Source organism: Polypterus senegalus, chromosome 1 (genome assembly GCF_016835505.1).
Source record: "Polypterus senegalus isolate Bchr_013 chromosome 1, ASM1683550v1, whole genome shotgun sequence".
NCBI lineage: Eukaryota > Metazoa > Chordata > Cladistia > Polypteriformes > Polypteridae > Polypterus > Polypterus senegalus.
Window position 1 is genome coordinate 18,034,421 of NC_053154.1, and position 27,660 is coordinate 18,062,080.

The 27,660-nt window shown below is 42.1% G+C and overlaps 1 protein-coding gene across 1 annotated transcript in view; it reads left to right on the top strand.

Annotated features, from left to right (window-relative positions):
- Positions 1 to 1,253: 1,253 nt before the first annotated feature.
- LOC120523258 (GTPase HRas) overlaps positions 1,254 to 27,660 on the top strand; it is a 129,402-nt gene continuing 102,995 nt past the window's right edge. Inside the window, exon 1 of the mRNA XM_039744430.1 lies at positions 1,254 to 1,518. The gene's annotated coding sequence lies outside the window, so the exon portion shown is untranslated. The remainder of the gene's footprint in view (positions 1,519 to 27,660) is intronic.

The following is a 27,660-nucleotide window of genomic DNA, read 5'->3' on the forward strand; positions in this document are numbered from 1 at the left end:
GTGGTAACCAACATGGCCTTCTGCTTTTGTAGCCTGACTGCCTCCAAGTTTGACATGTTATGCATGCTGAGATGTTTTTCTGCTCACCACAGTTGCTTATCTGAGTTCCTGTAGCTTTTCTATCTGATCATTCTCCTCTAACCCCTCTCATCTGTAAGGGATTTCTGTCCACAGAACTGTCACACACTAGATGTGTTTTTGTTTTTTGCACCATGCTGTGTAAACTCTAGAGAGTGCTATGCTTGAAAAACACAGGGGACCAGCAGTTACAGAAATACTCATGCCAACTATGTGGCACCAGCAGTTATGTCACAGTCGTAATCACTGAGATCACATTTTTTCCAGATTCTGCAGTGTTTCATGTGAACATTAACTGAAGCTTCTGACCTGAATCTGTGGGATTGTATGAATTGCACTGCCACCACATGATTGGCTGATTTGATAATTGTATGGATAAGCAGGTGTACAGTTGTTCCTAATAATTTGCCTAATGTTTGTATATGGTAGCAATGCGATCAGTTCATTAATATTGTTTAATGCACTATTGTATTACAAAGAACAAACTGATCAATTTAAGTCTTAACACTCATGGAGGTTAAATGACAACTTCACAGCAATGTAAAGACAATTTTTTTTTCTCCATACTGTTGTGCGTGAAGATAAAATATTCTCACTTGCTTAGTCAAAAACGCTGAGATCACATTTTTTCTTCATTCTGGTGTTTCATGTGAACATTAATTGAAGCTCCCGACCTGTACCTGGGTGATTGTTGCGCTGCTGCCACATGACTGGCTGATAAGATAAATGAATGGATAAGAAGGTGTACAGGTGTTCCTAATAATCTGTCTAGTGTTGTATACGGTAGAAATGTGATAAATTGATTGATATTGTTAAATGCACTGTTATATTAAAAAATTCACTTATCAACTGAGGTCTTTGGACTCATGAATGTTAAATGAAAGCTTCACAGCAACGGAGAGACATTTCTTTTCTCTATACTGTCGTGCGTGACGGTTTAAGCCTTCCAGAATGAAATATTCTCACTCGCTTTGTGAGGTTTTGAAGCAACAAGTATCGCAGAAAGCTGTTACCTGAGCAGTGAACTTTGATTTGTCTTGCTGTCACCCAATTGAAAACTGTCTCTTCCTTACCCGCGTTTTATTTGGAAGCGTGTTAGCCAATCGGATTGCAGCAGGGGCCGCGGTTTGCTGCGAGATTGACAGGTCATGTGGGCGGGGCGGTAAGACCTACTGGGCGTGGGTTGCAGTATTTCTCTCGGCACATTGTTCGAAAACGTTGGCGAAAGCTCATTGGGAAGAACGGGTTAAATGCAGGTTAACCGGTGAGGGGTTGAAAAGCACTAACAAAACGGTCTACAGGGAAAGAAGACAAAAAGAGCAAGAAGGAAGAGTTTGTTTATCTATTTATTATAATTTTTGACGATCCCCTGATCAGTATTGGATTATTTCATCTCTGGCTTCGCGAGCTTCTGCTTGGACTGCATCGTTTTCCACAGCTGTAAGTAAAAGAATATGAATGCATGTAACTTGCTTTTAATGATATGTTTTTTAATTTTTTCGGGTAGACCATAAAGTGCTGAACGCTACAGCTGCTATGCATTTTTAATATTTGCATGATTTATTTATTTATTTATTTTAGTGGGAGCGCCTTTTGTATTCGAGACCTTCAGCCTGAAGCTTTTTATTGATGATAATGGTGGTGGTGACCGATATTTTATGACATGGTGTACCGTTTGCACGTTTTAGAATGCGGTTGTCTTTATGTAACGGTTCAAGTGCTGGCTTCTGCACAAGTGAGATACGCAAAGTGGGAAGTCCGAGTTTGCAATCGTTAACAAATCGATCGCATTTGTTTCCTTTTCTAATTGTATCAGAATCGCCATCTAGGTTGAGTCGAAATCATCCGTTTAGATACTGCATTCAGTTCTCGGTGGAAATTCTCCCGTGTGATATAGGGGAGCGAGCGTGCAGTTCCGATTGTCTTTCTTTGAATCGCTTATCCCCCTCCTTCACCAACCCCAACCCCAACCCCAACCCCATGGCTTTCCTTTCCAGCGATTGCGGCTGTGTGAAATCCAGCAGAAGCGATGCCCCGCCCGAGTAAAACTGAAAGCTTCAAGCCCGGGGCTCTGCGGAAGTCGCATTCCTATAGAGCGCCTTGGCTGCGCAGCATTACTTCATCTGAGTCCCGCCCGCAAACCCGCAGAAAAGGGGAAATATATTGATATATATATAAAAATGTAGGATCCTTTTTAATTGAATTGAAGACGAATTAAAACATTGGCAGGCTATTGTTTTCAAAAGTTCATTTCTACTGTTTGCTTCGTTCTTCTGCGTCCCCCCTTTCTCTGCAACACGTGTCTGTGACTGACACAATCGTGCTCCATTAATCGATCGATCATTTGTTATTTTTATCCATCGAGCACCTTTTTTTCATAATTAGTCAGTAGTTATACATTGCAGGATATTCCGTTAAAAGCTCTGGGGTCGTATATCCATTTTAGTTAGTCGAACAAATGGTTTATATAGTACATTTTTACCAGTATGCTCTGTTAGTAAAGCCCTGAACTGCAAAAGTGCGTTAGAAAATGGACCGATGAAAGGATTGATGGACTGTAACTGGGTAACCTATTTATTACATAAAAATGAGTGGCTGCATGAAGCACTTCAGGGGCTGACCGTTTTATTGTATAATGTGGAGGGTTAGACGATAACAGCCTGTGTCTCTTAAATTGGACTCCCGCAGGTCAAGTCAGTGGATTGATAAATGAAGTTATGGATGAGATTTTTAAGAGTGCCAGTCCCACTGGTCTCAAAAATAAAGGTGTTCCAGTGATTCATCAGCGTAATGCCATAGGGGAACCATTTTTGGTTCCCAAAAGACTCATCCACTTGAAGAACCTTTATTTAGATCTGTTAACAGGTCCACAAGGTCAATAACAATGAATAGATGCTGACATGTGGGGGGATTCTTGAACAAACTACTAAGACATGGAGTTGAAACAGAAGCCTTGCCAACCTTCAAGAAAAATCTGGATGAGATATTGGGACAGTTAAACTATTTAGCTAAACAAAAGGGGCTTGATGGAGTGAATGATCTCCTCTGCTTTGTCAATGTTCTTGTGTAACAATGGCACATGATTTTAAAAGGATTCTTGCTGCTTATGAAAACACAGGCTAGGCACAGGTTTTCTTAATCTGTTAGTGTTCTTCCAGGAAGCCTACATTACATTTAAATTGTCTTTCTGTATATTAGAACGTGGGCGGCACGGTGGTGCAGTGGGTAGCGCTGCTGCCTCGCAGTTAGGGTTTCGCTTCCCAGGTCCTCCCTGCGTGGAGTTTGCATGTTCTCCCCGTGTCTGCGTGGGTTTCCTCCCACAGTCCAAAGACATGCAGGTTAGGTGCATTGGCAATCCTAAATTGTCCCTAGTGTGTGCTTGGTGTGTGTGTGCGTGCCCTGCCCAGGGTTTGTTTTCCTGCCTTGTGCCCTGTGTTGGCTGGGGGTCCAGCAGACCCTCGCGACCCTGCAGTTAGGATGTAGGGGGTTGGATAATGGATGGATGGATATTGGAACGTTTTTCAAAGCACAATGAGCCAGTTATATCTATAGGCAATAATATTGGACTCATAAAAAGGAAGAAGATGGAGACAGGTTCAAAGTGATAAACTTTAACAGGTCCTTTTACTAAGATCGTTTCAGAGTACACGTTGCATCACCTTATTATTATTATATACTGTCCTTCCTGACAGCTCCCCAATACCCATAATTCCTTATTACTATGGAATCAGACTTACAATATACTAACTACAGAGCCAACGTCATATGCAGAGAACCCTTCCCAAAATCAAATGGTGCTTTGTCAAGTAATGGTTCTAAGAGGAACCTCACAACCCAATAATGAACCATTAAGTGCCATTAAAGAAGCATTAGTTTTAAGAAGGTGCTAACAAAAAAAAAACAAAACTTCAACTTCTAGAGCCTCATCACACCATTAATGCCAGTTAGCTCTCTTGCCTCACAGAGCAAGTGTCCCAGATCTGAATCCTGCCCCAGTAACTGACTACATGAGTTTGCCATGTTTGGTGTCTGCACCCACAGAAGTGGGGCACTCCAGTTTTCCTGCCACACATCCCAGTGTACTGATTGGTCGATTCATAGAATGTAATTGTATCAGTCATAGATACAGTATGTGTTGAAGAGAAAAGAGGGACGCAGCCAACGATACAAATCAAAGGATTGATGAACTATCACAGACCACTCTACTGAGTAACCTATTTATTAAGTAAAATGGATTGATGGCTGGATGAACCATCACAAAGCACTTCACTGAGTCACCTATTTATTATGGACGTAAATGGATGGCAAGGTTTAGTCAGTGGATTTATCACAGTAATTATGCAGTTTCTACATCTCTGCCCTTCCAGCAGTGGTAGTGTTTGTCTCTTGCTGAGGGTCATAGGCTATAAAGGCTAAAACCTTATGATTTGCCTTCACTCTTTCTTTTACTTATCACTTTTTTTGTAGTGAAAGCATCTAAGGTATTTGAAAAGCATTAAGGTAATATATTTTTTTTACATTGTTTATGAAATTAAATATTGGTATGTTACAGTGGGCGGCACAGTGGCGCAGTGGGTAGCGCTGCTGCGTCGCAGTTAGGACACCCGGGTTCGCTTCCCGGGTCCTTCCTGTGTGGAGCTTGCATGTTCTCCCTGTGCCTGCGTGGATTTCCTCCCAAAGTCCAAAGACATGAAGGTTAGGTGCATCAGCGATCCAAAATTGTCCTTGGTGTGTGCCCTGCAGTGGGCTGGCGCCCTGCCTGGGGTTTGTTTCCTGCCGTGTGCCCTGTGTTGGCTGGTATTGGCTCCAGCAGACCCCCATGACCCTGTAGTTGGGATATAGTGGGTTGGATAATGGATGGATGGATAATGAATGAATGGTATGTTAGTCATATGAAAAAGTTTGGGAACCCCTCTCAGCCTGCATAATAATTTACTTTCAACAATAAAGATAACAGTGGTATGTCTTTCATTTCCTAGGAACATCTGAGCACTGCGGTGTTTTCTGAACAAAGATTTTTAGTGACGCAGTATTTAGTTATGAAATTAAATCAAATGTGAAAAACTGGCTGTGCACAAATGTAGGTCCCCTTGTCATTTTGCCGATTTGAATGCCTGTCGCTGCTCAATGCTGATTACTTACAACACCAAATTGGTTGGATTAGCGCGTTAAGCCTTGAACTTCATAGACAGGAGTGTCCAGTCATGAGTGGTTAAAGGTATTTAAGGTGGTCAATTGCAAGTTGTGCTTCCTTCCCTTTGACTCTCCTCTGAAGAGTGACAGACAGCATGGGATCCTCAAAGCAACTCTGAAAAGATCTGAAAACAAAGATTGTTGAGTCTCCTGGTTTAGAGGAAGGCTACAAAAAGCCATCTCAGAGGTTTAAACTGTCAGTGTCAACTGTAAGGAATGGAATCAGGAAATGGAAGGCCACAGGCACAGTTGCTGTTAAACCAACCCAGCAGGTCTGGCAGGCCAAGAAAAATACAGGAGCGGCATATGAGCAGGATTGTGAGAAGGTTACAGACAACCACAGATCACCTCCAAAGACCTGCAAGAACATCTCGCTGCAGATGTTGTATCTGTACATCGTTCTACAATTCAGTGCAATTTGCACAAAGAACATCTGTATGGCAGGGTGATGAGAAAGAAGCCCTTTCTGCACTCACGCCACAAACAGAGTCGCTTGTTATATGCCAATGCTCATTTAGACAAGCCAGATTCATTTTGGAACAAAGTGCTTTGAAATGATGAGACACAAATTGAGTTGTTTGGGCAGAACAAAAAGCGCTTTGCATGGCGGAAGAAGAACACCGCATCCCAAGAAAGACACTGGCTACCTGCTGTCAAATTTGGTGGAGGTCCCATCATGCTGTGGGGCTGTGGGGCTCGTTCAGGGACTGGGGCCCTTGTTAGAGGTATTTGGGTATTTGTTGCGTTATATGTTTTCGTTCTGTTTGGCTTTAAAATTAACATGCAAATACTTTTTAAACTTACACTTTTACTGTAAAACTGCAGTTAAAACAATATTTGGAATGAACGTTTCGTCAATATAGCTTTGAATTTTGATTCTGTTAGGACTTGTATCTTGACAACGCAACATGAGTGAATTTCGTTTCTTTCTCTTTAATAAATAAACTGACTTTTTCGAATGTTTATACCTGTGATTTGTTAATTGTCATAGCAAAAGCTATTCTAACAGGAAACTGTAAATGTTTTAATACGAATGGCATATCAAGATCTCCTGTGGTGTCTTAACGTTACCCCCTGAAGATGTACTGCATTAACTTTCTTGTTGCCTGTTAAAATTTTACATGTTAGAATGGTTCGACCAATTTTGAATACAACTAATCTTGTCCAATTGCATAGTCCATCACTCATACATACATCACACAATAACATTACAATACAACAACAACAACAACAACAACATTTATTTATATAGCACATTTTCATACACACAGTAGCTCAAAGTGCTTCACATAATAAAGAATAGAAAAAATGAAAGACACAATAAGAAAACAAAATAAGTCAACATTAATTAACATCGAATAAGAGTAAGGTCCAATGGCCAGGGTGGACAGAAAAAACAAAAAAAACTCCAGACGGCTGGAGAAAAAATAAAATAAAATCTGTATACATCCTTCCTTCAACAGTAATTCGGCCAGTGGAAGACCAGATGGTGTTAACGGTTGTATGGGATATTAAAAGTTGATGTTTTCATCTCCTGCACCATCACTACCAGCTGTTTTATCCATCCATCCATTATCTAACCCGCTATATCCTAACTACAGGGTCACAGGGGTCTGCTGGAGCCAACACAGGGTGCAAGGCAGGAAACAAACCCCGGGCAGGGCACATACACACACACACACACACACCAAGCACACATTAGGGACAATTTGGAATTGCCAATGCACCTAACCTGCATGTCTTTGGACTGTGGGAGGAAACCCACGCAGACACGGGGAGAACATGGGCCTCCTAATGCGAGACAGCAGCGCTACCCACTGCGCCACCGTGCCGCCCCCAACTGTTTCAGAATAGTCTATTGATACGCATTTAACCAATTTGCCGTGTAACTGATGGACAATTTTCACATTAATTCGTTTGACTTCATCGTTTCTCAGTGCTATAATTGCCTGTGTACTCATTTCATCTGTTGATAACCCTTTGGGAAGAAATTCTTCATTAAGATTTGGACATAATACGTCTTCTTTTGTTGGGAACTTAAAGTGAGGAAAACGTAAAAATTTGTACGAGCTGAGAGAGCAGGAACTGTGTCTGACAAAAGCGTTCACGTGAATGAGAGGTGAGAGCAACTGGAAATGGTTGACAGGAGGTCGGGACCTAAAAAAATCTGTTGGAAATAGTCATGTCTCAAGATTTTCTTTTATAATAGAGAGATGTTTCTTCTACGTTAACAAATCATTGTATATTACTAAACAATTTTAGAATCACGTGGTATTGATAATCATTTTTCTGCATATAATTTTGCTTCTTCTTCTTCTTTCGGCTGCTCCCGTTAGGGGTCTCCACATCATCTTCTTCCATATGTTTCTGCCCTCGTCATCTTGTTGTTGTTGTTCTTATTATTATTGTTCATGTAATTTTGCATACAAAACATAAATGAAATCAAGATGAAAAGGTATACACGTGACACATGAATCACGATGACGCTGATCTGCAGTCACACATGCTGTCATCCGTGTTGTTCTACAACCACTGTTGACCAGGACTGAGGTCACCCTTCTTGGCTATGAAATGTGAAACATTATCACAGTTTTCTATGATTGTTTTTATCACCATTGAATTAACTTTTTTTTTTTTTAAAGTGGGATTTTTCATGGCCCTGATTCATTAGTGAAAAACGTTGTCTGCCAATAGCCAAGAATTGTTAGTCAGATAGAGACATGTGCTGCATATTCAGTCAGATATATCAAGCTACAACTCCCGGTCCAGCCTCCGGTGACAGGAATACTGGCATGTGTCACCAAGCTGCTGCAGATGATTCCAAACGCAGTCTGATGTTCAAACAGCCAAGGCGGACACATGTCAATCCTCTGTTCAGATCAATGGCTTCATGTAGCGGCACATATTAGGTTCACATCCCTGATGCTTGCTGACAGAGTGGCTAGTGGGTCTGCACCTTTATATGTGTGGTCCTCGGCTCCTTCTGGACCACTCAGAACTGCTGAGGAATGGCATCTGGTGATGCCACCTGTATGTGGTATTTAAATTACAATCCAGACTCTTATCATGTGTAGATCCTGGCTGGTGGAGCAAGCTGTCCACCTTCATTTGAAACCCTGACTCTGTCAATGTGTCCAAGAAGCATTTGTAGACCCTCTTGTTTGGTGAATTTCTGTCTAACTCTGTTGTATTTGGTTCTAATCTCTTTGCCTGGGATGATTATTTTGTATCCTTGTCCTATTAAACTTGTCCTGACACAGTCCCCATGATGATGTTACTCGATTATGTGGACTACTTTTGTAAGTTACTTTGGATAAAAGCATCTGCTATGCAAATAAATGTAAATATAGATTGCATATTGATGGAGTAATGTACAGTATATCTTATATATGCATGTGTAGTGCGCTCAGAAAATATTCAGACCCCTTCAATTTTTCACATTTTGTTATGTTGCAGCCTTGTGCTAAAGTCCTTTAAATTCATTCTCTCCTTTATCAAGTGACACTCAATAACCCAGAATGACAAAGCAAAAACAGGATTGTAGTTAATGTTTGCAAATTTACTAAAAAAAATACTGACCCATCACATTGACACAAGTATTCAGACCCTTTACTCGGTACTTCATTGAAGCTTCGCCATTGCAGCCTGGAGTCTTCTTTGGTTTGTTGCAACAATTCACACTCCAGCATTTTGGGAATTTCATGCCATCCTTCTCTGTAGATCCGCTCAAGCTCAGTCAGGTTGAATGGAGAGTCTCGGTGGTCACCTATTTTCAGTAAGGGGCTCTGGCTGGGTAACTCAAGGACATTCCCAGAGTTGTCCTATGCCACTCCAATGTCGTCTTTGCTTTGTCTTGCTGGGAGGTGAACCTTCAGCGTAGTCTGAGGCCCAGAGCACTCTGAGGAGGTTTTCATTAAGGATACCTCTGCACTTTGCGCCATTCAAGTTTCATTCCTCCATGGTATGTCTCTCAGTGCCTGCTGCTGATAAACACCCCTATGGCGTGATGCTGCTATCAGCATGCTTCACCATTGGAAATGTACTACAAAATGACAACAAAAGTTCAGAAGCAATGTCTCCATGTCCAAACAGTTGACTTTGTGAGCTGGAATGTTAACGGTCTGAATCATGAATGAAAGAGAAGGAAAGTATTCATTCACCTAACAGGTCTAAATGCTAAAATAGTATTTTTACAGGAGACCCACTTATTAAGCAAGGATCAGTTTCGGCTGCACAGAGACTGGACTGGCCAAATTTTCCATTCCAGCTTTACAAAGAAAACTAGAGGGGTGGGAATTCTTATACATGGAACAATCTCATTTGTAGTATCAGATGTAGTTTCTGATCCTGAAGGGAGATGCTCTATGTGATGATGGTCATGGGAAATTCATTTAACTGTAAAGTGATTTTGATAATAATCTACGCACCCGATGTGGATGATAGGGACTTCATCCAAAATGCATTTGCATCCATTCCCGATGTAAACACTCTTAAAATTACAATGGCTTGGGACTTCAATTGTGTTTTAAATCCAGACCTAGATAGGTCTCCTGCCACAGAGATGATGACATCTAACACTGCAAAGATAATTGCACAGTTTGTAACAGATCATATCTTATCAGACCCCTGGAGATTTCTAAACCCAAACTCAAGAGCATATTCCTTCAACTCCCCAGTGCATCACTGCTACTCAAAAATTGATTATTTCTTTATAGACAACAATTTCTTGCCTATGATTAAATCTTGTAAGTACGACACTATTGTTCTCTCTGACCACACCCCTTTGATCATGGAGCTAAAATCATTATGCCCCACATACTCATCTCGCAGCTAGTTTTTATTAGCAGACGAGAACTGTACGGTATTTATATCCAAGCAAACCGATTTTTCTTTTTTTCTTTTTTTTTAGAGGAGGAAACGTACTGCACAGGTGATGAGCAGTGCCTGGTTTTCTCCAGACTTGGGACTAATCTTGGCTTCATTCAGACCAAAGAATCTTGATTTTCTCCAGCTTGACTGGAGTCATTTTTTTCTCTCCACCCTGGCCAACTGACCTTATCATTGGCCCTTCATGTAGAGACTTAAAAAAATGTGTTACTTAAGACAGATATATAATTAAGTGCGCATTATTCTTTGTATACAATTTATGCATTGCTTCTTGATCTAATTTACATTTGTTTTTCTTTGCATGTAACTTTGACATCTAGTAAAGAACTGTGGGCTATATCCTCTGGGCCTAAATATCCTTATAGGCCTAAAATGATGTTGTTGTTGTCTTTCGCAGTCAGAGAGCCTGTTCTGTGTGTCTTTTACTGAGGAGAGGCTTCTGTCTGGCCACTTTGTTATAAAGCCCAGATTGACGGAGTGTTGCAGTGACAGTTGTCCTACAGGAAGTTTCTCCATTTTCACACAGCTCCTCCTTAGCTGAGCTTTCACCTGTTGCATGGCTGCACTCTGATCCCAATCTGGGTGGTTCATCATGTGGTGGGTGCTGCAATACGTTGTAATCAGCGTCTGCTCCCAACTCTCTCTCTCTCTCTCTCTCTCTCTCTGTTGAGCTTAGCCAGAGTGACCATAAGTTTCTTGGTCAATATACTTGCCAAGGCCCTTCTTCCCCAGTTGCTCTAGCAAGAGTCATGGTTGTTCTAAACTTCTTCCATTTAAGAATTGTGGGTGTAGTCCTGAGGCTAAGGATCTGCACTGGTATGTGGAAGGTTGCCGGTTCAATTCCCGTTACTGCTGGAAGGTCCTGTTGGGCCCTTGAGCAAGGCCCTTAACCTTACAATTGCTCCAGGGTCACTGTATAGTGGCTAAACCTGTGCTCTGACCTCCAAATGTCACACAAAAAGACAATTTCCCCTTGGGGATTGATAAAGTACGGAGCCACTCTGCTCCTGGGAACCATCGATGCTGCAGATGTTTTTTGTAGCTCTTTCCAGATCTTTGCCATGACACAATTTTGTCTCTAAGCTTCCACCACCTGGTTTAGTTTTCACTCAACTGTGGACCTTCTTCAGATGGCTGTGCGCCTTTCTTAGTCAAGTCCAATGCTCACTGGTGACCCCAAGCAAGGCATTGAAACCCATCAAATTGTATTTGGAACATAAAAATTATACATACAGCACAATATATAGTGAAATGCTTAGCTGATCAACTCCAGTGATGGTTACTTTAAGAAGAATATTAAAGGATGATCGACAGAGTGGGACGCATCTGAGCTCAACTTCAAGTGTAATAGCAAAGTGTCTGAATACATGTCACAGTTGAGGAAGGCAGGCACTGTTGTAGGCACAGAGCTGGACAGTTTGACATCCATGGCAGAGCGACGGGCGCTGAGCAAACTCCTGTCAATCATGGAGAATCCACTGCATCCACTGAACAGGATCATCTCCAGAGGAGCAGCTTCAGCAACAGACTGCTGTCACTATCTATCTATCTATCTATCTATCTATCTATCTATCTATCTATCTATCTATCTATCTATCTATCTATCTATCTATCTCATATAGTGCCTTTCACATATCTATCTATCTATCTATCTATCTTATCTATCTATCTATCTATCTATCTATCTATCTATCTATCTATCTATCATATAGTGCCTTTCACATATCTATCTATCTATCTATCTATCTATCTATCTATCTATCTATCTATCTATCTATCTATCTATCTATCATATAATGCCTTTCACATATCTATCTATCTATCTATCTATCTATCTATCTATCTATCTATCTATCTATCTATCTATCTATCTATCATATAGTGCCTTTCACATATCTATCTATCTATCTATCTATCTATCTATCTATCTATCTATCTATCTATCTATCTATCTATCTATCTATCTATCTATCTATCTATCTATCTATCTATCTATCTATCTATCTATATATCTATCTATCATATAGTGCCTTTCACATATCTATCACATATCTATCTATCTATCTATCTATCTATCTATCTATCTATCTATCTATCTATCTATCTATCTAATCTATCTATGGGATTTTTCAGTTTTTTATTTTTAATACATTTGCAAAAATTCCTAAATTCCTGTTTTCACTTTGTTTTGAGACATTGAGTGTTACTTGATATGGGAAAAAGTCATTTAAATGATTTTAGTACTAAGCTACAGCATAATAAAATGTGTAAGAAATGAAGGAGCTTGGATACTTTCTGAATCCACTGTATATACTTTAAATATTAAAAAACCTATTTGCCTCTACCTATTTAATACAGATGTACATCAAACAGTTTAAATGAAGGTAGTTATGAATTTTAATTTAGCTGGGAACTCGGGTATTGCACTTGACCCTACAGCAGAGGCGGACATTGCACATTCCATAAATCTGCTACATCAGAGTTCTAACAAAGATTTCATTTCAAAAAAGTCTTTTTAGCGAGGCAAGGTCTATACTTGAACAGATCCATGCAGTAAGACAGCGAGAAAGTATGTAAAGCGTGTGCAACCCTACTTCTTACACCACTGTTGTGAGAACAGGATGAACGTGTCTCCATCTTTCTTGAATGAACGATTGAAAGTCTGGGGAAGTGCGTATGTCATACAGTATTCAGCAAGGCTAACGGGATGTAAGCTTATATAGCATCCTGATGTGTGGAGTACAAGTCACAGGAGGTTATGCTGAAGCTTTATAACACACTGGTGAGGCCTCATCTGGAGTACTGAGTGCAGTTTTGATCTCCAGGCTCCAAAAAGGACATAGTAGGGCTTTCCAGTTTAAGTAAAAGAAGATTAAGAGGAGACCTGACTGAAGTGTTTAAAGTTATGAAGGGAATTAGTCCAGTGGATCGAGACGGTGACTTTAAAAGGAGTTTTTAGAAGAACACGGGGACACAGTTGGAAGCTTGTTAAGGGGAAATTTCACACAAACGTTACAAAGTTTTTCTTTACACAGAGAACCACAGACACAGAATAAGTGACCAAGTAGTGTGGTAGACAGTTGGACTTTAGGGATCTTCAAAACTCAACTTGATGTTATCGTGGGAGAATTAAGTGGATAGGACTGAAAAAAAATGGCTGTGTAATTGCTGCCAAAGGTGCATCGACAAAGTATTGAGCAAAGGCTGTGAATACTTATGTACATGGGATTTCTCAGTTTTTTTATTTTTAATAAATTTGCAAAAACCTCAAGTAAACGTTTTTCATGTTGTCATTATGGGGTGTTGTGTGTAGAATTCTGAGGAAAAAAATGAATTTAATCCATTTTGGAATAAGGCTGTAACATAACAAAATGTGGAAAAAGTGATGCGCTGTGAATACTTTCCGGATGCTCTGCATGTCTGACACTACACATGGGATAGTTCTGTGTATTCAGATTCCCATATGCCTAGTTTTCTTTGTATAGCTGGAGTGAAAAATTTGGCCAATCCACTCTCATTGCAACAGAAACTTGTCTTTACTTATTAAGTGATTGTCCTCTAAAAATACTATCTTGGAGTTTAGATCTGTTACATGAGAAAATTATTTATTTGTCTTTAATTCATGATTGAGACCTTTGACATGAATTAAAGAGAAAGAAATAATTTTCTCACAGTAACTGATCTAGGGTTGGAAAATGGATGGATGGATGGACCTTTGACATTCCAGCTCACATTCCAGTTCACTGTTTGGTCATAGAGACATTGCTTCAGAACTTTTGTTGTTCTTTTGTAGTCTTTAAGGTAGTACATTGTTACATATGATTGATTTGTCCTAGATTTCATATTATGGCGCTGGAGCCTATTGTTATGCTGGCACTTGTGGTTATTGGGGTAGAAAGGATCAATAAAAATAGCATTGCTCTCTTTCCCTACTCCCCTCCATTTTGCCTCCCCAAGTGAGGCCGATCACACTTCACTCTGACATGCCAAGAGACAGAGCACATCCTGAACAAGACGAATAAGCAGCTGCGTAGAAAATGTTAAAATTGAGCTATCTTTATGAAAGTACAGTCCAAATACAAAACAATGAATGGACCTACAAGAGCATCAAATTTAAGCTGCAGGCCTAACCCTAACCCTAACCCTAACCCTAAACCTAACCCTAATTCTCAAATTTCTCCACCTGACTCCACTCTTCTGTCTCGTTCCCCTTATCAATACACCCCTTAAGTGCACAACCATCAGAGAATTACTGTAATTACTGGTATTATATTTATAAAAAAGGAAAGGAGTGGAGACAGGCCTGTTACTTGTGGTGCTCCGGTGTTGTTCACACAGTCCTTGAAACTCACAAACTGCAGTCCTGAAGACCAGGTTCATTGGTGTCTCACGCCTGTTACAGTGAAAGCAGAGGAGACAAGAGGGACACTCTTGTAAGAAAATGTGAGATGGCTGATTTGGATTTTAACTTTGTGTTTTAACTATTCGATTTTGATGTATTTTCTTATTGTTGTATTTTATGGATTCATTTATGGGGGATGATTTATTGAAGAATGGTATACAGCTGCATAGCACTATTGATACTGTTGCTTTTTGCATTTTAATAAGTTTGTGCACTTTGCACTTAAAACTTGCTGTTTCCTCGCTTGAAACAAATTTCTTTAATTACAATAAGCGGTCCGGACACACATAAGAACCTTTTACGCATAGTTAGAGTTTAATACGATAGGTTCGGAAATGGACAGAACATTAGCACCAAGTTGATCCCTTTATCTGATGGTGACTTTTGTAAACCAGGAAAGAGAAAGCAACCCCCAGACTACATTAACACAATGAAACAGGCAGTGCATATATTAGAAAAATCCAAACATAATAATAAATGTATTCTCCCATAGACTACCATACATAAAGAAAACAAAACAAATAAACAAGTAACAATTTAAATGGGAATACTATGGAATACCCACCTCTATAATAGAAATGGCCTAATGTGGACACAAAGGAAAGAAAAGAAAAATAACTCCTAATTACAGACAGAACAAGAATATAACTCGCACATGCATACATACATATACATATATATATATAATATATATATATTAGACAGACACACACCTTTCTTGTACCCCACAATAAACAGAACCCCAGTCCTTTTCCATCCATTAATCCATTATCCAACCCGCTATATCCTAACTGCGCCACCATGCCTCCCCTTATTAGTATTGTATTGCCTGTGTATGGTGGCGGAGGTGCTTTTGGGCACTATTTCAAGAAGAAAGAGGATTAAACATCCATCCATCCATTATCCAACACACTATATCCTAACTACAGGGTCACGTGGGTCTGCTGGAGCCAATCCCAGCCAACACAGGGCGCAAGGCAGGAAACAAACCCCGGACAGGGCGCCAGCCCACCACAGGGCACGCACACACACACCAGGGACAATTTTAGGATTGCCAATCCACCTAACCTGCATGTCTTTGGACTGTGGGAGGAAACCCGCGCAGACACGGGGAGAACATGCAGACTCCACGCAGGGAGGACCCGGGAAGTGAACCCAGATCTCCTAACTGTGAGGCAGTAGCTCTACCACTGTGCCACCATGCCTCCCCTTATTAGTATTGTATTGCCTGTGTATGGTGGCGGAGGTGCTTTTGGGCACTATTTCAAGAAGAAAGAGGATTAAACATCCATCCATCCATTATCCAACACACTATATCCTAACTACAGGGTCACGTGGGTCTGCTGGAGCCAATCCCAGCCAACACAGGGCGCAAGGCAGGAAACAAACCCCGGACAGGGCGCCAGCCCACCACAGGGCGCGCACACACACACCAAGCACACACTAGGGACAATTTTAGGATCGCCAATCCACCTAACCTGCATGTCTTTGGACTGTGGGAGGAAACTCGCGCAGACACGGGGAGAACATGCAAACTCCACGCAGGGAGGACCCGGGAAGCAAACCCAGGTCTCCTAACTGTGACGCCCCCCAGCCCTTTTATTAAATAAATATCCTTATCCCTGTGTATTTTCTAAAAACATCCAACCTGACTGGATAATCCACAGTGAAGTCCAGTTTACAGGAAAAATGAAACAACTGGTGCATTTTCCATTTAAGCTACAAAAGGAGTGTTCTCCCTCGTTCAGAGCCAAATCCTGTCCTTGAAGCCATTGCACACCTTACCTGGGTGTCATGGCACATAGCATCCCTGCCTATATAGCAGAAGATGCGAGTTTCAACAGCAAAAAGGCAGTGCCGCACAAATGGACATCCTCCGATGGTTTGCCGATATGTTTAATGGTGTGCACAGAAACCAATCCACACACGTCAGAATCTCTTGCTTTTTTTGGAGCGCCCCTTGAACTCTCTGTCTCTCTTTCTCTCTCTGTGTGTTGCTTCTGTCGTTCTTTTCAAAAAGAACAAAGTGCATCCCCTTACATTATAGAATGGCACGTTACGCAGGTGCAGCTTGACCTCCCTCTCCCCTTAAAGTGATATCCTACAATTATTTAATTCACAGGGTGTATAATTTTCAAGGAGAACAAGGCGGCAGAAACGGAGTAAACATAATCTGTATGACCTGCTACACCAGGGGGTCCTCCATTGCGGGCCTGGAGGGTATAGCTACAGGTTTTCATTCCAGCCAGTTTCCTAATTAGAAATCAGTCCTTGCTGATGATGACACGTGCTATTTGAATCTATGCCTTGTTAGCAAAAAGACAAATTTTAGTTACATTTTAGATTCTGAGGTCCTCAATTACAGGCCTGGAGGTCCGCAGTGGCTGCGGGTTTTCACTTCAACCACTTAATCTTAATCAGACCCCATTTATTTACTACTAAAGCACTACATTTTTTTTTTTTTGGACTAAATTTTGGTTATATTGCCTGTTACAATTCAGACCCCTTTACTGCCTATTTTAGTTTTTAACAGCTACATTTAAGTTTCAATTGCTGCCGGTTTTCTTAACCAGACATTAATTAATAATGAAGTTCAGATTACCAATAAACCAGCAGCTCTGCAGCAAACGTGCTTCCTTTTAAACCTGTGCATATACACCTTTGAGTATCCATGTTAAAAAAATGTTTAGAAATAAATGAGAGGGGAGCTGGAAGGGCCGTTAAGTTTAAATCTGTTCTGGTCCACAAAACTCCTAGATAATGTCCTCAGAGAAGGAAACTCTACAGTACAATTAACATTTCTCTTAGATGACTGAAAGCACTGACAAGCCATAGAGTTAAACACCAGGTTTCATTATCAGCAAGGACAAACCTGCGTCCACTGTGGCCCTCCAGGACCGATATTGAGGACAACAACAGCAACATTTATTTCTATAGCACATTTTCATACAAACAGTAGCTCAAAGTGCTTTACATAATAAAGAATAGAAAAATAAAAGACACAATAAGAAAACAAAATAAATCAACATTAATGAACATCGAATAAGAGTAAGGTTCAATGGCCAGGGGGGACAGAAAAAACAAAAAAAAAACTCCAGACAGCTGGAGAGAAAAAAATAAAATCTGTAGGGATTCCAGACCATGAGACCGCCCAGTCCCCTCTGGGCATTCTACCTAATATAAATGAAACAGTCCTCTTTGGATTTAGGGTTCTCACGGAAGGGCTTGATGATGATGATGGTCACGTAGACTTCTGCTTTTTAATCCGTCCATCATTGTTGGAGCATCATGAAACTTTGAGTAGGTGAAGGTGGCGCAGGCCACCACCACAAAGAAACCGGAAAAAGAAACAGAAAAGAGAGAGTAGGGGTCAGTACCGATTTTAGAGCCACCATGAATAGTTATTATGAGGAAATTGAACATATAGAGTATCAGGATTAAGTTAAATTGAAGTTATAAAAAGGCCATGTTAAAGTAATGTGTTGTCAGCAGTGTTTTAAACTGCTCTACTCTATCAGCCTGGCGAGTTTCTATCAGTCAGCTATTCCAGATTTTAGGTGAATAACAGCAGAAGGCCGCCCGCCTCACCACTTCTTTTAAGTTTTGTTCTTGGAATTCTAAGGAGACACTCATTTGAGGATCTGAGGTTACGATTTGGAATATAAGATGTCAGACATTCTGATATATATACGATGGGGCAGATTATTTAAGGACTACACACTTACCTCAGTCCATCTCACCTCATGAACCACAAGATTGCTCACTGGCTGCAGGCCCAAGGCATCACACATACTTTCTGGTGCCCCCGTGACCCTGAATTGGATTAAGCGGCTTGGAGAATGCCATCCTACATTATATTCTGTTACTTTGTGCGGCACCGTTGGTGTTTAGTGACTGAACAGTTAATGGAGTGCCCAGTTAGAGGCAGGACTGACTCAGACGTCCTGGTATCGCTGTCTACAGAAATGAGGTCACTGTCATCACGTATTGGAATTGTAATATCTGTACAGAAAGTGGGAGGGATGGGCAGAGCCGGGGCTGTGATTCAAGCTGTCATTATGGAATTCATTATGGGATTCCAGGAACAAAGAAAGAAGCACAAAACAAAAATTGATCAGTCACAGTTTTATGCAGTGCCAGTCATACGAGCTTACTAACTGCATACCATTACAATTCAAAAGCATGTTGGTTAAGGTGAAAAGCTGGCCCTCGTGAATAAGCTATGCACTTTTTATACATTTTAAAAATGAATCAATTTTTTATTTAATATTCATTTAAATACTCTGTATACTCCTTTTGCAGTAACGTGGATGGAAAGGAAATGAAAGGCTTACTGGATTCAATTCTGGACCGTAAACTACATGCCCAGCAAGTGAGACCAAGCGGGAGTTGCTTAGACTTCCTGTACAATAATTGTAAAAACAAAATTTAAATTCTTCTTCTTCTTTAGGCTGCTCCCGTTAGGGTCACCACAGCGGACCATCTTCTTCCATATCTTCCTGTCCTCGTCATCTTGCTCTGTCACACCCATCACCTTCATGTCCTCTCTAATCACATCCATAAACCTTCTCTTAGGCCTTCCTCTTCTCCTCTTACCTGGCAGCTCTACCATTAGCATCCTTCTCTCCTGTATACCCAGCATCTCTCCTCTGCACATGTCCTAACCAGCGCAATCTCGCCTTTCTGACTTTGTCTCCCAACCATCTAATTTGAGCTGACCCTCTAATGTAAATGATTGAACTAATACTGTGTCCTTATAAAGTGGTGTTAATTTCAGAATGATGCTTTCTAAAAACAGTCCCAGGTTTAGTTTCCACCAGTGGTTAAGGGAGGCACTTAACCGACCGCTGTTCCTTGAGGATGCCATTAGCCTGTATGAATAACATACAGGATGGATGAAGATGGCAGAACAGTTAAGCAGGTGTACCACAGCTAGTGTGCCGCCTCACTTATGTCTTCCTAAACAGTGGTTGAACCTCTGTCTGATAGGTTGGTATGGTGCACTTCTCACCTCCTGTCTGTCCTCTCTTCCACGTGCCAGTTGAGCGTTTGTCCCTTGTCCTCCAGACTCTGCACTCAGTCGCCCTCGAGTTTGAGGTGACTTTAGGCCCCATCCTTGCCTCACTTCTGGCTAAGCCCTTGAATCATTTTCAGATTTGGGGTGGACGCTGCTCTGAGCACACCAGAACTTTTAGCTGCACCCCTTTCAAAAGACCAAACCTCCATGCTTGCTGTTTTAGAGAGATAGTAGGGTCCTGCACACTGTGCCATTAAGGCCATGTATCATGTGGTGGCTGTTGTCACCAATGCCATTTCCTCCCTTTCCCCACTTTTGTTGTAGTTTTAATTAGGGATGTCACGATACCTGAGTTTCTGCATTTGACACCAATTCCAGTGAAATTTCATGATACAGTGGTACCTCGGTATACGTCCTTAATCCGTTCCAGATCCTTTGACTTGTACCAAACAGGACGTATACCAAACAAATTTTTCCTATAAGAAATAAAGGGAAAATGATTAATCCGTTCCCATGAAAAAAAATCCTATTGTTATTGGCATATTATACATTGATGGAGTTGTATAGCATAATTTAAACACTGCTTAATACTATGATACATAAATACAAAAGCAATTAGATGAAATAAATGAAAATGTAACCTCACTTTACTGTTTAATAACGTCTTTGTTTTTCACAATCGTAGATACCGTCGTTCTTGGCATACGGTATGCAGCAGCCATGTCCCGGATACGCATGCCACCTTCACGCTTTTCAAAAATCAACTCAAATTTACGCGAAAAATCACAAAATCACGTGAAAATTCACATAGAGTTATAACAACAACAACAACAACATTTATTTATATAGCACATTTTCATACAAACAGTAGCTCAAAGTGCTTTACATAATGAAGAATAGAAAAATAAACGACACAGTAAGAAAACAAAATAAATCAACATTAATTAACATAGAATAAGAGTAAGGTTCAATGGCCAGGGGGGACAGAAAAAACAAAAAAAAAACTCCAGACGGCTGGAGAAAAAAATAAAATCTGTAGGGATTCCAGACCAAGAGACCACCCAGTCCCCTCTGGGCAACTCTGGGACACTCTAGCACGTGTTGTTCACTGAATGCTAGAAACTGGCGTACTGACGCTCGTGGGCAGTCATGGCTTTGTCTCGAGAGACTTAAACAGCGTACCGGGTAGCGTACGGTGCTCTAGCACGCGAGTCGTATACCAAGCAGAATTTTTCGCGTCCAAACAGGATGCATACCAAGTTGGACTTATTCCAAAGCGGACGTACAGTATATCAAGGTACCACTGTACTTGATTCTTAATAACAACAACAACAACAACATTTATTTATACAGCACATTTTCATACAAACAGTAGCTCAAAGTGCTTTACATATTAAAGAATAGAAAAATGAAAGACACAATTATAAAACAAAATAAATAACATTAATTAACATCGAATAAGAGTAAGGTCCAATGGCCAGGGGGGACAGAAAAAACAAAAAAACTCCAGACGGCTGGAGAAAAAAAATTTAATCTGTAGGGATTCCAGACCATGAGACCACCCAGTCCCCTCTGGGCATTCTACCTAATATAAATGAAACAGTCCTCTTTGTATTTAGGGTTCTCACGGAAGGGCTTGATGATGATGATGGTCACGTAGACTTCTGCCTTTTAATCCATCCATCGTTGTTGGAGCATCATGAAGCTTTGAGTAGGTGAAGGTGGCGCAGGCCACCACCACAAAGAAACCGGAAAAAGAAACAGAAAAGAGAGTTGGGGTCAGTACGGATTTTAGAGCCACCATGAATAGTTATTATGATGAATTGAACAATTTAGAGTATCAGGATTAAGTTAAATTAAGTTAAATTGAAGTTATGAGAAGGCCATGTTAAAGTAATGTGTTACACTAAGAGTAAGAACCAAGCGAATGAGCGCAAAGGAATTGCCTCCAGAGCTAAGAGACAGAATTTTGTCGTGGCACAGATCTGAGAAAGGCTACAAAACAAAAATTCCTGCAGCATTGAAGATTCCCAACAGCACATTGGCCTCCGTAATTCTTAAATGGAACAAGTTTGCGAAAACCACAGTCAAACTGAACAGTCATGTGAGAAGGGCCATCATAAGAGAGGTGATAAAGAGCCCAGTGGCCACTCTGGCTGAGAACTTGTGTGGAGATGAGAGAAGCTTCCATTTAGATAACCATTACTGCAACACTTCATCGATTGTGGGATTTATTTAAGAGTGGCCTCTCCACAGTAAAAAAAATGCAAGAAAACCCAGTTGGAGTTTGCAAAAAGACACATAGGAATCTGTCTAAGACAATGGAAACAAATTCTGGACTGACGAAACCAGGGTTGAACTGTGTAGACTTGGGTCTAAGCATCATGTCTGGAGGAAACCAGGCACCACTCGTCACCTGTGCAATACCATTCCAGTGGTGAAGCATGGCAGTGGCAGCATCATGCTGTGGGGTTAGGGACTGGCAGACTAGTCAGGATTGAGGGAAAACTGAACTGAGCAAAGTACTGTGACATACCTAATGAAAATTGTATCCATAGCAGTCTGGACCTCCGACTGGGCCGAAGGTTTACCATTCAGTGGTGCCATGACCCTAAGCACAAAGCAAAGGTGGCACAGGAGTGGCTTAGGGTCAACTCTGGGAATGTTCTTTAGATGCCTACTGAGACCCTGGACTTGAACCAGTTTGAACATCCTTGGAGAGACATGAAAATAGCTGTCTACCCACTGTCTCCATCAAACCTTTCAGAGCTTGAGGCAATCTGTAGCGATGAATGGCAGAAAATCCATACATGTATTGATATGTGAACAAGTTGCATCAGACGCAAGAAGACTCCAGGCTAGAATGGCTGCCGGAGGAGCAGAGAAGTACCGAGGGTAGGGCCTGAATATTTGTGTCAATGTGATATTTTAGTTTTTATTTATAATAAACTAGCTTTTCCCCATGTAGTAATGAAATAGGACAAAGTTTCAAAATCAATAAACAAACCGGTATTGCTAGCTAAGCAGAGGCAAGGTACACTCCAAAACATGGCAAGAGGTAGACTGACTCGAACAGAGGCTGGCATGTGAGTGAGGAGGGCCCTGCCCGACTCCCTACTCCTGATGTCGTCATGCTTGGGGCCCGTAGCCTCTGTCTCGGATAAGTGCAAATAAATCACTTCTGCAAGCGAACTATGGCACTTGGCGCAATGAGAAAAGTTGCAAAATCAACCGGAAATTTCAAGCAAATTCTAGAAAAAAACCCGATCTAAATCCGTTAAGTAGTCCTCTCATGAAAAGCGGACAGACAGACAGACGTTGGATTTTATATAATATACTGCTCAAAAGAATTAAAGGAACACTTTTTAATCAGAGTACAGCATAAAGTCAATGAAACTTCTGGGATATTAATCTGGTCAGTTAAGTAGCAGAGGGGGTTGTTAATCAGTTTCAGCTGCTGTGGTGTTAATGAAATTAACAACAGATGCACTAGAGGGGCAACAATGAGATGACCCCCAAAACAGGAATGGTTGAACAGGTGGAGGCCACTGACATTTTTCCCTCCTCATCTTTTCTGACTGTTTCTTCACTAGTTTTGCATTTGGCTACAGTCAGTGTCACTACTGGTAGCATGAGGCGATACCTGAACCCTACAGAGGTGGCACAGGTAGTCCAACTTCTCCAGGATGGCACATCAATACGTGTCATTGCCAGAAGGTTTGCTGTGTCTCCCTGCACAGTCTCAAGGGCATGGAGGAGATTCTAGGAGACAAGCAGTTACTCTAGGAGAGCTGGAGAGGGCCATAGAAGGTCCATAACCCATCAGCAGGACCAGTATCTGCTCCTTTAGGCAAGGAGGAACAGGATGAGCACTGCCAGAGCCCTACAAAATGACCTCCAGCAGGCCACTGGTGTGAATGTCTCTGACCAAACAACCAGAAAGACTTCATGAGGGTGACCCAAGGGCCCCATGTCCTCTAATGGGCCCTGAGCTCACTGCCCAGCAGCATGCAGCTCGATTGGCATTCGCCATAGAATACCAGAATTGGCAGATGCACCACTGGTGCCCTGTGCTTTTTACAGATGAGAGCAGGTTCACCCTGAGCACGTGACAGAAGTGAAAGGGTCTGGAGAAGCCATGGAGAACATTATGCTGCCTGTAACATCATTCAGCATGAGCAGTTTGGTGGTGGGTTAATGATTGTCTGGGGAGGCATATCCATGGAGGGTCACACAGACCGCTACAGGCTTGTGTGACGGACAGCCGGGTCCCATGCCCGGCAGGGACGCCCCTGCTGCTTCTGTCCCGGGGGATTCGCCATGGGCAGTCCAATACCTCCCCCGGGACGCTTGGTGGCAGCCTCCCTGGCCGACGATGATTCCCCAACCGCCCGCAGGGCTCCATGGGAGATGGAGTCCTCCACAGCTTGGTTGGGGCCCAGCATGGCCGCTAGGGGGAGCTGCCTGCTTCCCACAGCCTGGCTGGACGAGTTTTCAGCCCCACCCGGAAGTTCAATTAGGACCAGGTGGTTAATCACCTGGAATGCTTCCGGGTGGGCTATAAAAGGCCCCAGCCACCACCACTCAGAGAGCCAGGGTTGGGAGGAGGAGGAGGACTAAGCTTGCGGAGGAGTGGTGGAAGAGAAGGTGGAGAAGTGAGTTTGTGGCTTTGTACTTTTGGGACTGTGTTTTGGGCTGTTTGGCACGGGGAAGACGTGTCACACAGCTGAAGAAAAATAATAAAAGCCTGTGTGTTTTGTACACGTTGCCTCTGCGTGGTCTGTGCCGGGTCGGGCGCTATATAGCGCCTTTTACACTTGACAAAGGCACCTTGGCTGCCATTAGGTATCAGGATGAAATCCTTGGACCCATTGTCAGACCCTATGCTGGTACAGTGGCTCCTGGTGCATGACAATTCCTGGCCTCATGTGGTGAGAGTATGCAGGCAGTTCCTGGAGGATGAAGGAATTGATACCATTGACTGGCCACCACACTTTCCTGACCTAAATCCAATAGAACACCTTTGTGACATTATGTTTTGGTCCATCCAATGCCACCAGGTTGCACCTCAGACTGTCTAGGAGCTCAGTGATGCCCTGGTCCAGATCTGGGAGGAGATCCCCCACAACACCATCTGTCATCTCATTAGAAGCAGGCACCGATGTTGTCAGGCATGTATACAAGAACACAGGGGCCATACAAAGTGCTGCGTACAATTTGGAGTTGCTGCAATTAAATTTTGGCAAAATGGACTAGCCTGCCACATAATTTTTCACTCTGATTTTGGGCGTCTTTGAATTCAGGGCTCTGTAGGTTGATCATTTTCATTTCCATCAAAGCGATGTGGCATCCTTTCGTTCCTAACACATTACCCAGTCTATATCAGTATAGATATCCCGGAGGATTTCTTTTTCCCATTGAGATCTGATGTGTTTTCAAAGTGTTCCTTTAATTTTTTTGAGCAGTTATATATATATATATATATATATATATATATATATATATATATATATATATATATATATATATATATATATATACAGGCAGTCCCCGGGTTACGTACGAAATAGGAACTGTAGGTTTGTACTTAAGTTGAATTTGTATGTAAGTCAGAACAGGTATATTATTTTTATAAATGCTGTTGTTGACCGACTGTAACCAAGTGCTCTGCCAATGAATGATGGAGTTTCACCTTTTTATTATCTCTACTTTATTTTCAACGGTGATGGTTTTTCTTTTCTTTACTGTATCACCAGCACTTGCATCAGATTTGTGTTTCAGGGACACTGTTGAAGGGTGAAGACAAAGGTTAAGATGAGCTCTTCTGCACAGCACTGTACCCACTATCACAACAAAGGCACCAGTCATCAACACGTCTGGTGTACTGACAAGAGACAACTTCCTGCTATGTGCGTAACAGAACAAACAGGCTTGCTATTCAGAATTCATCACTCGCCCACCACACAGTCACCTCCACTACAGTATGCTGCCTGCAGCGTCCGCCCACCGAGAATGAACACGATGTGGCCAAAGGCGGGTAGTGAATCGCCCATCCCCAATTCAACAGGCAGCCATCCGAGTCACACTACAATGCTACCCCTGCCACCCCGTTTACCCTTAATGGCCTCCATTCAGCCACAACAGGGTCACCGCTTGCAGCATTACCAGCCGTGTGTGCTGCGCAGGCAGTGAAACGCCCCCTCCGCTACATCCAGCTTGCGTCCAGTCAGGAGCAGTAGCTGCGGCGGCGTAGTGGGCAGGCAGCGAACCATTGTCCTGTACACGAGCGATAGCTGTGTCCCCGGTGACTATGGACCACGGGTCACCGATTGCCACCAGGAGCCGCCCAAGAGACACTACACTGCGCGAGCAGCGAAATCGCCCCCCTTCAGCCACCGCTTGCAGCATCCCCAGGCTGAAGATGATGGAGCGGCAGTTACTGAGGCGCATGCATGGCAGCTGCGGCCTCTTTCGTAAGTTGTAGGTTGAATGTCCGTAACCTGGGGACTGCCTGTATATATATATATATATATAGAGAGAGAGAGAAAGAGAGATAGCAAAAATTTCTAAATTCCTGTTTTCACATTGATACAGGAGAAAGTAGGGTGAAATGACCCCTTTTATTGGCTAACTAAGTAGATTACAAATGCAAGCTTTCGAGGCAGCTAAGGCCCCTTCATCAGGCAATTCTGGGCTATCGAGTATTGCTTGAGTATTGCTCGAGTATGTTGGAAAACTTGAATTTAAATGATTTTGGGATGTAGCTGCAGTGTAATGAAATTTGGAAAAGCAAAGGGGTCTGAATACTTTGTGAAGTAGGTAGCTGGACCTAAGGAAAGGGCCTCGGCCAGTCAAAATTGCAGTTCTTGACTTGGATAAACAGAATTTCGTGTAGTGACAGATATTGCTGAATGTATACGAGACTTTCCCAGAGTTAATGACAAGTTCTTGTACACACGTCAACACTCCACACAATGCAAGTAATGCTATCGGCCTAAACAAACCAGTGCTGTTGATTTGTATCGATTGTCTCCAGTGGCTCTAAATGAAATCCCTGATTTATCAGGTTTGATAAGCAGCTTATGTTATTAGTACTGCATAACTGATATACATTCGCTGAGGACACTATTAGGAACGCATGTACACCTGCTTATCCATACAATTATCTAATCAGCCAATCACGTGGCAGCTGAGAAATTCAAGGTCAAGAGGTTCAGGCAAAGTCCACATCAAACACCAAGTTGGGTAGAAAAACGTGACTATAGTGATTTGGACCATGGCATGAGTGTTGGTGCCACACAGACTGGTTTGAGTATCTCTGGAACTGCTGATGTCATGGGATTTTCAGGCACAACACTTTGTAGAGATTACTGAGAATGGTTCAAAAAAAAAAAACCTCCAGCAGTTCTTCAGACAGAAACACCTTGTTGGTCGGAGGGTTGGTTTGAGCTGACAGAATGGCTTACTGGAGCCCCGATAACTGAATGTGGTGAGCAGAAAAGTATCTTGGAATGCACAACATGCCGAACCTTGAGGCGGATGGGCTACAGCAGAAGACCACTTTGGGTTTCACTCCTCTCAGTCAAGAACAGAAAGCTAAAGCGGCAGTGGGCACAGACTCACCAAAACTGGACAGCTGAAGACTGGAAGAACATCACACAGATGGTAGACTCAACAGCATCAGTCCAGGCACCCAACTTGCCTTGTGCCAACAGTCCAGGTTAGTTCTGGTCGTGTAATGGTGTGAGGAATGTGCTGTTGGTGCACTTTGTGCCCTTTAAGACAAAATCAATCGTCTCTTGAATGCTACAGTTGATTCGAGTATTGTTGCTGACCTTGAGCATCCCTTCATGGTCACAATTTACCATCTTCTGATGGCTACCTCCAGCATGATAATGCACCATGTCACAAAGCAGAAGTTGATGTGGACATGAGTTCAGTGTCCTTCAGTGGACATCCCAGTCACCAGATCTGAATCCAATAGAACACCTTTGGGATGTGGCAGGATGTGAGATTCACAGCATGAATGAATGTGCAGCTGACAGGAATCAACAGGAATTGCATGATGCCATCAGAATCTCTA